We start from the raw sequence: 15009 nt of genomic DNA, 5'->3' as shown, positions 1-15009 counted from the left end.
ATATATATATATATATATATATATATATATATACATACATACAATATGATATGATCACAACAAATACAAACCTTATTTTACTAGTCAAATGTAAAGATTTTTTTAATCATTCTCGCCCTCAAACACTTCAGTGTCTGCTGACACATTACTATCATAATCGGGATCCTCCTCATCATAATCAGTCTCGCAGTCAGACGCTTCTTGATGATACGCGTTGGCGGACCAACTTCAATATCATCTTCGACCGTACGGCAATAGTGGTGACGCCTTGAAGGGAAAAAGACGTGTCATTTCTACGTGAGTGTAAGCCGTTAGATCAGGGAAAAACGTAAGGTCAAGATCTCTTCTGTCGTGGTCACACGGATCGATAGCATTAGCGGCGACATGTCGTCGGAATTGACGCAGTACCTATTGCTTCATTCGAGATTAAACCCTAACTGATGGATCATTTTAAAAATGTACGGTCACGATCCAATTTCGTGTGGGACATTCGGAGCGCTGGTTGGAGGGCTATTAGTGACGCCACTTTTAGCTACGAGAAGAAGCCTGATGTCGTCACTAAAAGCGTATGTCGTCGCTACTAGCCTTATTTCTTGTTGTGTACCCTAATGTAAGAGATCGTTATAGAGGATTTTTAGTCAAACTGAGAACCCAACCCACAATAGTAAGTTAATATTTAATAGAATCGTTCCATCAACAATCTTATATTCTTGCCATAATAACTATGAATTTAAATGATAACAATATATGTACATTTATGAAGTGTCCGAAAAGATATTTAACAATAAAAAGTTACCCTAATGTAAGAGATCGTTATAGAGGATTTTTAGTCAAACTGAGAACCCAACCCACAATAGTAAGTTAATATTTAATAGAATCGTTCCATCAACAATCTTATATTCTTGCCATAATAACTATGAATTTAAATGATAACAATATATGTACATTTATGAAGTGTCCGAAAAGATATTTAACAATAAAAAGTTACCCTTGACCAAGCATGCATGTGCATGCATGAGTTGTAAATTAAAGTAATATCTTTTTGGCATTCAACACAGAAATAAACAACTTTTTTCTACCCAAGATTATTTGGCCCATTCTACCCGCACATAAAGTTCATGGGTGGATTTGGCCAATAATTTGAGGAATAAATAGGTGGTCATATTCATGTTCCCGCAAGATGGTCATGCACTACAAGAATATGACTCTATAGAGACGAAAGCTATAGGGACGACAAATGTCATCGCCATAGAGGATCATATAGGGACGACAAGTCATATATGAAATGATAGAATGAAAACATAAAGGGATAGTATATGGTCCAGAATACCTTTGGTTCATCTGCATGTGATCACCCACAATGACTTTCTATATTTGTTTGCTGCTTGTAGACCCCTCTGAACCTTCTCTTTCTCTAATGGGACACTGCTGTTGTTAGGTAAAATATGAAAGGTTGAAAACATGTGGCTATGCATGTGAAATAAAAGAATCAATTGTTGGACGGCTAATGTGAATGGAAGGAAATTCAACGTCAACATTTGCGGCTTTCACATTTGAGTACTATTGTCACGACGACTCAACATTTGCGGCTTTCACATTTGAGTACTATTGTTACGACGACTCAATTTCATGTGCAAATTGCGGCTCTCTCACCTATATATATGCATGTATGTTTTGCATATTTTGTGTGCAAAAACTTGAGAGAACATCAAGTGTAGAGTGTCAAGCCAATTGTAATCTTGTGAGTTTTAATAAAATTCTCTAGTTGCAGCCCGTGGATGTAGGATTTGCACCGAATCCGAACCACGTAAAATCCTTGTGTTCTTCTTGCTTTATTTTCGTGAGTTTGTGTGTGTGTGATAGTGTGTTTCCGCTGCATGTACCCGGTCCGGTTCCTAACAACTGGTATCAGAGCCTGGTTAGCGAGGTTTTGGAGGGTACGATCGTTTTTTTTTATCACGCACGAGTGTACCTGATTTGTATCTTGTTTGTCGTAATGGCTGAAGACAAGGTTGTAATCGAAAAGTTCAACGGTTCTGATTTTAGCTGGTGGAAAATGCAACTAGAAGCATTGCTATGTCAGAAAGACTTGGACGTGGTACTCGGAGACAAACCGGAGAAAATGGAAAAAGCTGCTGAAGATGCGTGGAACTCAAAGGACAAGAAAGCCAAGGCGGTTATTACATTGTCATTGACGAAGAGCGTTGCTTTCAACATCATGAATGAAACCACGGCACGTGGTATGATGGAGGCTCTGTCAAATATGTATGAGAAACCATCGGCGGCTAACAAGGTGTTCTTGATGAAGGAGCTGTTCACTACAAGGATGAATGAGGAAGGCTCAGTTACGGTTCACATTAACAATCTAAATTCAATTCTGTCCAGATTATCATCTGTGGGAATTAAATTTGATAACGAGACTCAAGCATCACTGCTACTAGCTTCTCTACCTGATAGCTGGTCCGGAACAGTTACTGCTGTTACGAGTTCCGTGGGGACCAGTGGTATGACTTTTGAAGGGGTTAGAGATTTGGTTCTAGGCGAGGATATCAGATGCAAGAATCAAGGTGGATCTTCCTCTTCTGATTTATTAAATGTCGGAAGAGGTAGAGGGAATAGCAGGAATAGTGGAAGCAGTGGGAGTCGGGGAAGAAGTTCATCTAGAACTAAGAAGAATGTGAAGTGTTGGAACTGCCAGGAGGTGGGACATGTTAAGAGTCAATGTCCAAAGAAAGAATTAAACATTGCCGGTGCTGAGAGTGTGTCTGAGGATGATGCATTGATACTCAGTATGGAAAGTTCAGTAGAGTCTTGGGTCATGGATTCAGGGGCTTCGTTTCACGCCATGGACAACGGGGAAACGATGGTGAATCTAAAAGAAGGAGATTTTGGAAAGGTACGTTTGGCAAATGACGAGATGCTTCAGGTAACGGGCATGGGAGATATTGATTTGGTTACTTCATTGGGAACTACATGGAGCCTGAAGGATGTCAGGGTGATTCCGGAGCTGAAGAAGAAATTGATTTCTGTTGGTCAGCTGGATAAACAAGGACTGGAAGTAAGGTTTGGTGGTGGTAAATGGAGGGTGATCAATGATAATCTAGTGATTGCTCATGGTATGAAGTGTGGGTCATTGTATATGGTTGAGGTATCTGCTGAGGGAAGTATGACCGTCCCTGTTAAGCAAGACAAAATCTGGTTCGCTAAATCTACGGCTAAGAGAGTTCATTTTGCAAACATGAATTCTGGAGCCAAGGGGATGTTAGCTGAACGAGTCAGAAATTCTAAACCATTCAGGAGATTCTGTGACAGTGGGAGCACGGGGTGTGTTTCGGGTACAGTTACAAAGAGCCGTTGGGTTTTTTGAAGACTAAGACTGAAAAAGTCTCTCCTGTTGAAAGTTTGCAAAGTTGGGAGAGTGTTAGTGGTCCTCGGTGTATCTCTGGATCTGGTGGAGTGTCCAAACCGGTTGAGACAGAGGATGAGTCGGTGGTGGGATTAGCCATGACTGAGTTGGAGCTAGTGGGAGCTTCAACTGTCCCTTCTAGTACTTGAAGATGAGGGGCGGCTGCAATTAGAGAAATGGGACTAAGTTTAGCTTGTTCTTAGGAACTGGAGGCTTGGAAGACTTGGTTGTTTTAAGATTACTGGAGTTGGATGACAGAGACGGACCATGTTGTTCAAACTTTCAAGTGGGAGATTGTTAGGTAAAATATGAAAGGTTGAAAACATGTGGCTATGCATGTGAAATAAAAGAATCAATTGTTGGACGGCTAATGTGAATGGAAGGAAATTCAACGTCAACATTTGCGGCTTTCACATTTGAGTACTATTGTCACGACGACTCAACATTTGCGGCTTTCACATTTGAGTACTATTGTTACGACGACTCAATTTCATGTGCAAATTGCGGCTCTCTCACCTATATATATGCATGTATGTTTTGCATATTTTGTGTGCAAAAACTTGAGAGAACATCAAGTGTAGAGTGTCAAGCCAATTGTAATCTTGTGAGTTTTAATAAAATTCTCTAGTTGCAGCCCGTGGATGTAGGATTTGCACCGAATCCGAACCACGTAAAATCCTTGTGTTCTTCTTGCTTTATTTTCGTGAGTTTGTGTGTGTGTGATAGTGTGTTTCCGCTGCATGTACCCGGTCCGGTTCCTAACAGCTGTAATGTGCAGACTAAGTAAGATCTGTGTGCCATTCAAAAACTAAAGGAATAGAATATATTTTTTTCTACTTCTGTTTTCATACCTGAAAACAAAATTAAAGAGACTCTAAATCACCCAATGCTTTACAGCTCTTAGATGAGTGGGCAAGTTTGAAATTAAATCCATAGATTTCGGTTACTGATCATGAATCGGCAACTTTAAGTACGCGAATCTTTTATCCACTGACTTAACATGGATGAGTTTCCATTTTGAGTTGAATTAAGTCAATCGATGCCTCGATGGGCCAAAGTGTTCACTCATGACAAACCCTTTAGGATAGTGTTTATTATTTTTGGTCAACATTTTTGTATAATTTTTTTAAAAATATACTGTATATGGTTTAATGTTTAATGATTTTTTACATCCACTAGAAGCATGTTAACAATATTTGGCTAACACGATTTTATTATATCGAATGATAACTAAAAAGACTTTACTAAACAAAAACAAACAAACGAACTAAAAAAGACATGTATAACACAAAATTTATGAATAAAAAGTAATAAAACTTCATAAAAACAGTTGAAACTTAATAAATATAAACGACTGTCTATTAGATTCTGCAATTCATTTAGATAATTTAATTGCTTTTGGTTAATGCATGTTTTAATAATTTCGAGCTAATAATTTAATAGTTCAACACATGTTAATTTTTAAAAAAAATCCTTAAAAAATATTTTTAGGAAAATATACAAACAATTTAACGATATAAAACAAAATAATCTGAATTTTAAATCTAACAAAATAATAATCAGTCTCAAATTGGCCAGTTGGACTTGACCTAACATCAGCTCGATCGGTTTTCATCCTCCCTCTAGTCCCTCGGTCATTCTAGGCTCGATTCTTTTACCAGTTAGTCGGATCCTGGGCCTGAGGTCGTATCCATGTTTACATCTTGTGATCTGAATTATTCTAAATAAAATTTAGAATGTATTTAAGTACAACAAGAATTGACTTCCACTTGTTTGTTGGATGACACCAAAATTTCCAGTAACTAATGACTATGCCTCACATGGAAAAAGGACTCGTGGCCATAACAAAAAGTCTATTTTGCTCATGTCTTCATACATCACTATATTGCATTATAAAAAAGAAGTGCATGGGTCCAGACATAGGGTTTAAAATTGAATCCTTAAATCATAAAACTGGAGAAATTTAAAAATTATTTTAATATCGTCTTGTTTGTTCTTCAGAACTTTTTGAAAGTAAAACTAAACTAAATGGAATAAATCATGTATGCCTTGTTCCTTCTTTCAGAACTTGCACAAAGTTATCTTCAACTCACTTCAGATGTTGAATCCGGTGGCAAATCTAGAATAGAAAAACATGTGATTTTTTAATTAAATGAAACTGAAAAAACAAAAGAGTGAACAATACATGTGACGAGTCGGATCGGGTCGAAGTAGTGAAAAACCGACCGGTTTGTAAAAACCTGTGTTCAACCAGACAGTTCGAAAGCAATAAAAACCAATAAAAATTTGTCCTACTTGACATAAAAGCGGATTTGGCAAAAAAAAATAATTACTTTGCACAACTGAATCTTTTTTCTTTATAAAGAGCCCACTTCCAACAAGCATTTTCTAAAACTAGCAATGTTCGAGGAATTGTATTGTTTTTCAAGTTATCTTATAACTGTCACCATTTATTTTGTCCAGTAATATAAGGTAGGTCATAGTCAATTACGAAATATCACCCCGGGCAGAATCCTTATCAATTAGTGACAGAATACAAAAGAATTCAGTTCGTAGTCAAAGTCTTCTTGCTAATAGATAAGACATGTTACGAAATATCACGATAGGAGTCAAGTGGTTGAGACTTCCGCACACCTAAAATATTGCTACTGTTCCGTGATTGACCTCTACATGGGCTCTGAGGCGGGATGACGTAAGCCGCTCAGATAATGCGGTTTACCATTTTTAGTGTAGGAAGTTTCTAAATTCACGATGGACTTTTTATAATATACTGACAGGATATTCGTCAAACTTGACAAAAAGTTACTTCACGGAGTTAACAATAGTAGTAGACTTATGACTAAGGCTCATTTCTTTGGTATCGAAGAGAGCTGAAGACCCGCTATGATTCATATATATATATATATATATATATATATATATATATATATATATATATATATATATATATATATATATATGTGTGTGTGTGTGTGTGTGTATGTGTGTGTGTGTGTCTTTTGGGACTGCCACTACAGATGGTTTCACCCAATTTACTACCTTTATAGATAAATACAATAGAAATGATGATGTATATCTTTTTATACATTAGCATTAGGCCTTTGAAACATTTAGTGCCTTCCAAACGAAGTAGGGAATCAGTTACGGAAGATCATTAAATCTATACGACCACATCGTGTGGTGAGGACATGATTCAAAAGTTTCTGGATCATTTTATAAATTGCAAGATTCTCATGCATTTCACTCCACCCGGTACAACACAACATAATGCGGTGTTCGAGCAGAAGAATCATACCTTATTGAATATGGTCTGATCTATGATGAGTCTAAAAATACTTCTAATTTTCCTTTGGGTTATGTTTTAGAGTATGTTTTAAACATACGTAATACGGTTACAACAAAGAATGTAACTAAGACGCCATATAGGACATGGAACATGCAAGTGCTCAAGTTGTCCTACTTGAAAGTTTGGCCACTAAGGTCATCAATGTAACATCTTGTTTCGAAAAAGTTTCTTATTTCGGGATTGTGGACAATACATGGATCGGGTAATGGCCTTAGGCTTCAACGTAATAGGGTTTAGACCTTATTGGATGTTGATAATAATGATTATGTAATCTAAGCCCTTGGTTTGTTTTTCAGAGCCAAATGGTAATATGGCAAAAAAGTTATTTGTTGGGCGTCTTGCATGGATTATGGTTTTTAGTTCGACATGTGTTAAGCCAAAAGTAACTAGGTAGACGTGTGGGGCTCTTCAATACCTTTCCGTGGATATAAAGATCATTGAACACAGATTTGAAACGACGTGGTAGTCTCGACGGCATGACAATCAGTCAGGCCCAAGCCTATAAGTTTTAGGGTTTCAACGTATTTAAGCATAATTAGGTTCTAAATTTTTGGCCATTTTATCAACCTCCACAACATCTAGAACCCCTTGGGAGAAACCTTAGCCTCCACCTTCAAGATTTGAGCTTCTCCTCTATCCTCTCTCCTATTTTGGATGCTTTTTATGATATTTTGATGATGTTTAAAGATCAAGAAGGTTCTTTTGGTTGCAAGGAATGATGCTTCAAGTTTGGATTCATCAAAGGCACTACATTTTTGGACTATTGTAAGTATAAAGTTCCAATCTTGCTACCTAGTTCTTTAGATCTTTTCATTTGGGGTTTTTGGCACTTTTGCTCCATTTTATGGGTGATCTTGGAGTTAAGTGGACTCCAACATCTTTTGATCAGTTTGGAATGTTTCTTGGACCCCACGAACTAGGAAAGTTATGATCTTTTGCCTTCCCTTTTAGCCATGCAAGTTATTTTGGTCCTTTAGGTCATTTTTGTTTATTAAAGTTTAGATCTTGGAAGATGGTGGCATTATAATGGATAAAGTTGGAAACTTTATCCATATATACATCTAGTTGATTCAAATCTGGAAGTGGGAGACTTGGACTTAATGGATTAAGTTAAGAAGGATGCATTTTTGGGTCCCTTTAAGATTTAAAGTCTAAATCTTGGTGGTTTGCACCTTCCTAGTGTATAAAATTAGAAACTTTATCCATTAAGACATTGGAAATGATCTGATATGAGATTTGGAGCTCTTAAAATTGGAAGAAAAAGGATAAAGCTCGTTTGAGCTGTTCAGACCAGTCCCCACAGTGTGGCCTTAGGCTGCCATGGCGTGGCGACTAGGAAATCAACAATTGTTTTTGCATGTTGTGTCCATGACATGGCCAAGAAAGGCCATGACGTGGAGGGTTATTGTTGGCAATTTTGACCTTAGCTTTGACTGTTGACTTTTTGACCAGTTTGACTTTTGGTCAAAACTTGGTTAGAATTAAGTATTTGACTAATGATTGGTTTCGGTTTGGCTTTAGGGAGCTTGTGTTGGATGTTTTGTTGTTGAGGTAACTGTTTCTGTGAATAGTTCAGGTGAGTCTTCTCATTGTACTCATGGGTCGAAGGCACCAATGTCGGCCCATTGGATTGTGCTAGTTGTCTTTATGACTCTTGCATGTTTATTGGGATGGGCTCATTTGTATGCTAGGTTAGGCCCATTATTATTAAATATGTTGGGCTGGACCCATTTGTATGTTGACTTGAGCCTATTATTATACATGCTTGGTTGGTTTGGGCTCATGACTATACATGTTGGGTTGGGTCCATTTGTATGGTAGGTGGTATTTTGGGGAACTCGCTAAGATTTGTGCTTACGGTTTCTGTTTAAAATGTTTCAGGTATTTCTGGTTTCAAAAGGAAGGGTCCGGCTTGATCTACTGCATCCCCTGGAGATTATTCTGCAATGATTGTTTATGATTTTACTCTTATGTTTTGAGACTACTTTTACTCCATTCATCTTTTGGAATAATGAATGAATGGTTTTGTCTTAATTAAAATGAAAATTTTACTCGGTATTTTTGGGGCGTTACAAGTTGGTTTTAGAGCCTTGGTTTAAGGGATACGGGCACACTCTCAGGTGTGGCTGAACTCCAACAGAGGAATTGGTAAACTTTTTGAATAAAAATAACTTTTCTAAAAATGTTTCTATAAATAAAAGGGGTGTGATGCGTGCAATTAGCCAAGCGCAAGCAAGTATTTCCGAAAATACCCATACATGTGTTATGCTTATTGTTTTGGTATGAGTATATGACAATTGCATGCTAGATTAGGGATAAGGATCTGCTCAGGATTGCATGATAGAATGTTAGGAGAGATGCATGTATATGCCTATTGATTGAGCTTTTGGAACTACATGCTAGTATGGATTTCAAATGTTGGATAGAATAGTCTGAGTTGTGGTGCCTCGTAGCCTAGGAGGAATTGGATGCTATGTCATATTTGGAATCCGTGTTGGTGGAATTGACTGGTAAGTGTATGCTTTAAAAACTGTATAGTATTACGATCATATAGCCTTAGAAGGACTGATTTGGCTTTATTTCATGTTCTTTGTCTGGTTTTGGGCTTAGGGTAGAATCATTCATTTGACAGCCTATGTGATCCATTTTGTGTATAATTTGCATGCATAAGGCAATCAGTAATATGGGTAGAAGTTCCTAACATCACAGAAGCATGTTAGTTAGAGGATGTCTTTTTATGTTTTGTGGCCTATAGAGTGTTACTGCCCGAATGTTGCTTTGTGGGACCCATATTGATGTGAGCTAACTATGAAATGGATATGTTAAGTTACATGTTGCAAAGGTTAAATAACTCTAGAATGATTGATTTGGCCCTATTGTGCAACTCTCGTTTGAGTCTAACCGTTATAGGGTTGTGTCTTTTATTGGAAATATTATTTAAGTTTTGTTGCATGTAATTGTATTCATGAAGTAGTTAGTTGATATTATTATGATTTCTTCAGCAGCTAATGGCAGGACGAGGTGGGAATCCTAGGAGAGCCTAGGAAGTGCCTTAGAGGAATTGGTACACTTTTTAGCGGGTTTTGGGAGTATCAGTATGAGGAGGCGAATTAGAGGATTCAATATGATTCATGTGGAAAGTATGGATAGGTGTGGAAGGTAGTATTGGGTATGTACTACTGGAAGCACATGATCCATGCTCGAATCAAGGAAAATCGCAGAGATTCTAAGGAGCTGGTTGATCGTAGAACTCATGGTTGCAACCATGATTCATTGCAATGTATTCCCATTATTATCGGCTTTTCGGGTTTGGTTAATTGGAAGGGTAATTGGTCTAGTGATTATTTGGGCCTTATTGGCCATGTGAGTTAAGCTCTGAATGGTGTAAACCTAGGTGAGTTAGTTGATTTTGAGGTCTCGGGGGCCTTGCTCTAGGTAGTTCCAGTTGAGTCACGGGAGTGAAGAGGGAAGCAATTGAGATGATTGGCTCGAGGATTGCATCCGGAGGCTGAGTGATTGACAGATGGATTGGGATGTCACTAGCTACGATCGAGGTTATGTTCTTCCAGCTTTTTGTGTTCAAAGGAAAGAAAGAGCAAACTTTAGATTTTCAAAGTTGGGATGTAGACCCAGTATGGAGCTAGATAGTTGCGATTTTTGGCGGCAAATATGGCAGTGTGGAAATGCACAAGAAGATTCTTGTGGTATGGTTGCCTTGAAATGAGATCAAGGGTCTGCTTTCTTTGAGTTTAGTTAAGTCAGGTGCTAGTTGATTGTTTCAGGTGATCAAGGGAGGTGAATTGGGAACGACAACTTTTGTTGTCTCTGTTGTATCCTGACTATGAGAGTGATGCATTTTGTATTTATGAATGATTATCATGATGAATTGATGGTTGGGGATGTGTTAACGAGGTGTGTGGTAGCCCCTTTGTTTCTAGATAGTTAATCGGTGCTATGGATGGACTAACATAATTATTACTTGTGCAACTACATGGGATTCTGGATGTTAGAAGCCGTTATGATTGGGAAGTTTACGAGGTCTACATCTGAGATTCGGAATCTATTGAGTTTTCTTGGTCTTTATCTGGAAGATCCTCTTGCGTTATGTTATACATTACAAGGGTTAGGGATTTTATGTATTTGGTTGAGCTGGTTTGAGTTTTGGCCTATTTGCAATGTCAGTTGGTGGTAGTTCGAATCCTAAGTGGGGAGAACTGGGTATTCTGCTTGGAGGATCATCGATCTGTTAAATTTTATGGTTTCAGAAGAATGGTTCATAGGTATCTGTGGTTCAGGTAGGCGAGACTTGGGTTCAAGATTTGGTCAATACAGGGAGTGCAGAGCAAGTAGCCATCATATGTATGTGCTCAGGAATTCATGAGTTGTCTTCGTGGCAAGAATCTGTTGGACAAGGAGCTCGTTGTAGCCAGTGATTCCTTTCAGGATACCTATGAATAGATTAAGAGGCGTTTGGGTCGCTATCGATAGTCTAGGTTGGGCAGTTGTTGATATGTCAATCAACTTTAAAGTTTGGTATGTGTAGTTCCACATGGAATTTAGATCAATGGATTGGTTTTAGGGATCTTGGGTTGGATGTTCTGTTGCTGAGGTAGTTGTTGGACTTCTATGAATAATTCATGTGAGTCTTCTCACTGTACTTATGGTTAGAAGGCACCAATGGCGTCCCATTGGATTGTGCTAGTTGTCTTTATGACTCTTGCATTTTTATGATGGGATGGCCAATTTTTATGTTGGGTTGGGCCCATTATTATTATATATTTTGGGCTAGGCCTATTTGTATGTTGGGTTGGGCCCATTATTATACATGTTGGGTTGGGCCGATTATCATGTGGATTGGGTTGGACCCATTATCATGTAGCTTGGGTTGGGACCATGATTATGTTGGGTTGGATCCATTTATGTATGTTGGGTTGGGCCCATTTAGTTATATGTTGGGATGGGCCAATTTGTTTGGTAGGTGATATTTTGAGGAACTCGCTAAGCTTTATGTTTATGATTTATGTTTAAAATGTTTCAGGTACTTCTGGTTTTAAAAGGAAGTGCCCGACTTGATCGTGCTGCATCCCCTAGAGATTATTCTGCAATGAATGTTTATGATTTTACTCTGATGTTTTAAGAATACTTTTACTCTGATCGTCTTTTGGAATAATGAATCAATGGTTTTGAGTTAATTAAAATGAAATTTTTACTTAGTATTTTTGGGCGTTACAAGTTGGAATCAGAGTCCATGGCGTGCCAGTCATTGCGGCACGGCGAAGCATGGCCACAGCACGACGATCAGTCAGGCCCAAGCCCATGATTTTTAGGGTTTTCAACGTATTTAAGCATCGGGCTCTGACTTTTGGCCATTTTATCAGCCTCCATCACATCTAACCTTAGGAGAAACCCTAGCCTCCACCTTCAAGATTTGAGCTTCTCATATCTCCTTTTTCCCCTTTTGGGTGCTTTTTATGATATTTTGATGAAGTTTAAAGATCAAGAAGGTTCTTTGGTTGTAAGGAATGATTCGTTAAGTTTTAATCCATCAAAGGCACTACATTTATGGACTAGTATAAGTATAAAGTTCTAATCTTGCTACCTAGTTCTTTAGATCTTGTCATTTGGAGTTTTGGCACTTTTGGTCCATTTTATGGGTGATCTTGGAGTTAAGTGGACTCCAACATCTTTTAATCAATTTGGAATGTTTCTTGGACCCCATGGACTAGGAAAGTTAAGATCTTTTGCCTTCCCTTTTAACCATGCAAGTTATCTTGGTCCTTTAGGTCATTTTTGTGTATTAAAGTTTATATCTTGGAAGATGGTGGCATTATTATGGATAAAGTTGGAAACTTTATCCATCTAGATATCTTGTTGATTCAAATCTAGAAGTGAGAGACTTAGACTTAATGGATTATGTTAAGAAGGACACATTTTTGGGTCCCTTTGAGACTTAAAGTCTACATCTTGGTGGTTTGGACCTTCCTAATGGATAAAGTTAGAAACTTTATCCATTAAGACATTGGAAAGGATCCGATATGAGCTTTGGAGCTCTTGAAATCAGAAGAAAATGGATTAAGCTCGTTTGAGCTGTTCAGACCAGTGCCCACAGTGTAGCCTTAGGCTGCCATAGCGTGGCGACCGGGGAATCAGTGAACGTTTTGGCATTTTGTGCCCACGAGGTGGCCAAGGAAGGCCACGATGTGGATGTCTAATATTGGCAATTTTGACCTTAGCTTTGACTGTTGACTTTTTGACAAGTTTGACTTTTGGTCAAACGTGGTTAGAATTGAGTATTTGACTAAGGATTGGTTTCGGTTTGGCGTTAGGGAGCTTGGGTTGGATGTTCTTTCACTGAGGTAGATGTTGAGCTTCTGTGAATAATTCAGGTGAGTCTTCTCACTGTACTCATGTGTCGAAGGCACCAATGTCGGCCCATTGGATTGTGTTAGTTGTCTTTGTGACTCTTACATGCTTATGTTGGGATGGGCTCATTTTTATGTTGGGTTGGGCCCATTATTATTATATATGTTTGGTTGGGCCTATTTGTATGTTAGGTTAGGCCCATTATTATACATGTTGGGTTGGGCCCATTATCATGTAGGTTGGGATGGGCCCATTATCATGTAGGTTGGGTTGGGCTCATTTATGTATGTTGGGATGGGCCCATTTATTTATATGTTAGGTTGGGCCCATTTGTACGGTAGGTGGTATTTTGGGGAACTCGTTAAGCTTTATGCGTATGGTTTATGTTTAAAATGTTCCAGGTACTTCTAGTTTCAAAAGGAAGGGCCCGACTTGATCGTACTGCATCCCATGGAGATTATTTAGCAATGATTGTTTATGATTTTACTCTGATGTTTTGAGAATACTTTTACTCTGATCCTCTTTTGGAATAATGAATCAATGGTTTTCCTAACAAGTGTCGTCTGATTTCCTAACAAGTGGTATTAGAGCTGCGGTTGGTTTTCTTTTATTGAAGATGGCTTCTCACAAATTCGATTAAAAGAAATTCAGGTTCAAATGATTTCACTTTTTGGAAGGTAAATATGAAGGCTCTTCTAGTTAAACAAGGATGTGCGGTGACATTGGAAGGAAAAGCGAAAATTTTAAAGGACATGGTGGCTGACAAGAAGGTGGATATTCTAAAAAGAGCATATAGCGCTATTTTGTTGAATTTGACAGACGAAGTACTGAGAGAAGTCGTGGATTAAACAAAATGCATCTGGGCTTTAAGAAAAACTGTGTGACAAGTATTAAAATAATTCTCTGACGAATAGGCTATATCAGAAGCAACGTTTATATATGCTTAGGATGCTTAGGTGTGAATGTAAAGATTGAAGATAAAGATCAAGCATTTATCCTCTTATGTTCACTACCGAATTTTTATGAGAATTCCATTAATACTATGTCGTATGGTAGGACAACGGTCATTTAAATGATATTAAAGATTCTTTGATGTCTAAGGAACTGAAAAGAAAAGTTTAGTTGGTGAAGAATTTTAGTTCAGGTTTGTTCGCATACAGAGGAATAACATCAGATAGAGGTGGAGGTAACAGAGGGAAGTCAAGTTCTGAATGTAAATCCAACATTATATGTTATAACTGCAAGGAAAATGAGCACTTCACAATAGATTGTATATTTTTGAAGAAGGGGAATCATGGAGTTGAATCAAGCAAGAACAACAATGATGTTGTGGTTCAAGGGAATTATGATGAAGGAGATGATGGTGAAGTTTTAATTGTATGAACAACTAGTTATGTTGATGCTTGGATCTTGGACTCAGGAGCATCATATCATATGGCTTACAATCGAGACCGGTTCGACTCCTTTAAAGAGTGGAATCGCACAATCAAAATAGGTGATGATGGGATGCACACTATCAAGGGTAGTGACACGGTGCAGATAAAGATGCATGGTGGTATAGTCAGGAAAGTGGATTGTTGGTTTGTCCCAGATCTTGGAAAGAATCTAATCTCTGTTGGTACATTGATGAAGGATAGACTGAAGTATTCTAGAAAAGGTGATTGGGTATGAGTCTCCAAGGGTGCTCTTGTAATAATGAAGGGAAAGATGAATCATGGGATTTATTTCTTGGAAGGTTGTATGGCTACGAGAACGGTGGCGATATCCCAATCCTTGGATCAGTATGATGATAAAATAGAGTTGTGGCATCATAGAATGGGGCACCTGAGTGATTATGGTATAAAAATGAGTAAACACAGGTTGTTTGGTGGAGATGTAACTAGACTGGATAAAC

The sequence above is a fragment of the Lactuca virosa genome, chromosome 6, assembly GCF_052849685.1.
Source record: "Lactuca virosa cultivar CGN04683 chromosome 6, Lactuca_virosa_CGN04683_v6, whole genome shotgun sequence".
NCBI classification, from domain to species: domain Eukaryota; kingdom Viridiplantae; phylum Streptophyta; class Magnoliopsida; order Asterales; family Asteraceae; genus Lactuca; species Lactuca virosa.
Note: the sequence above shows the minus strand (reverse complement) of the source record.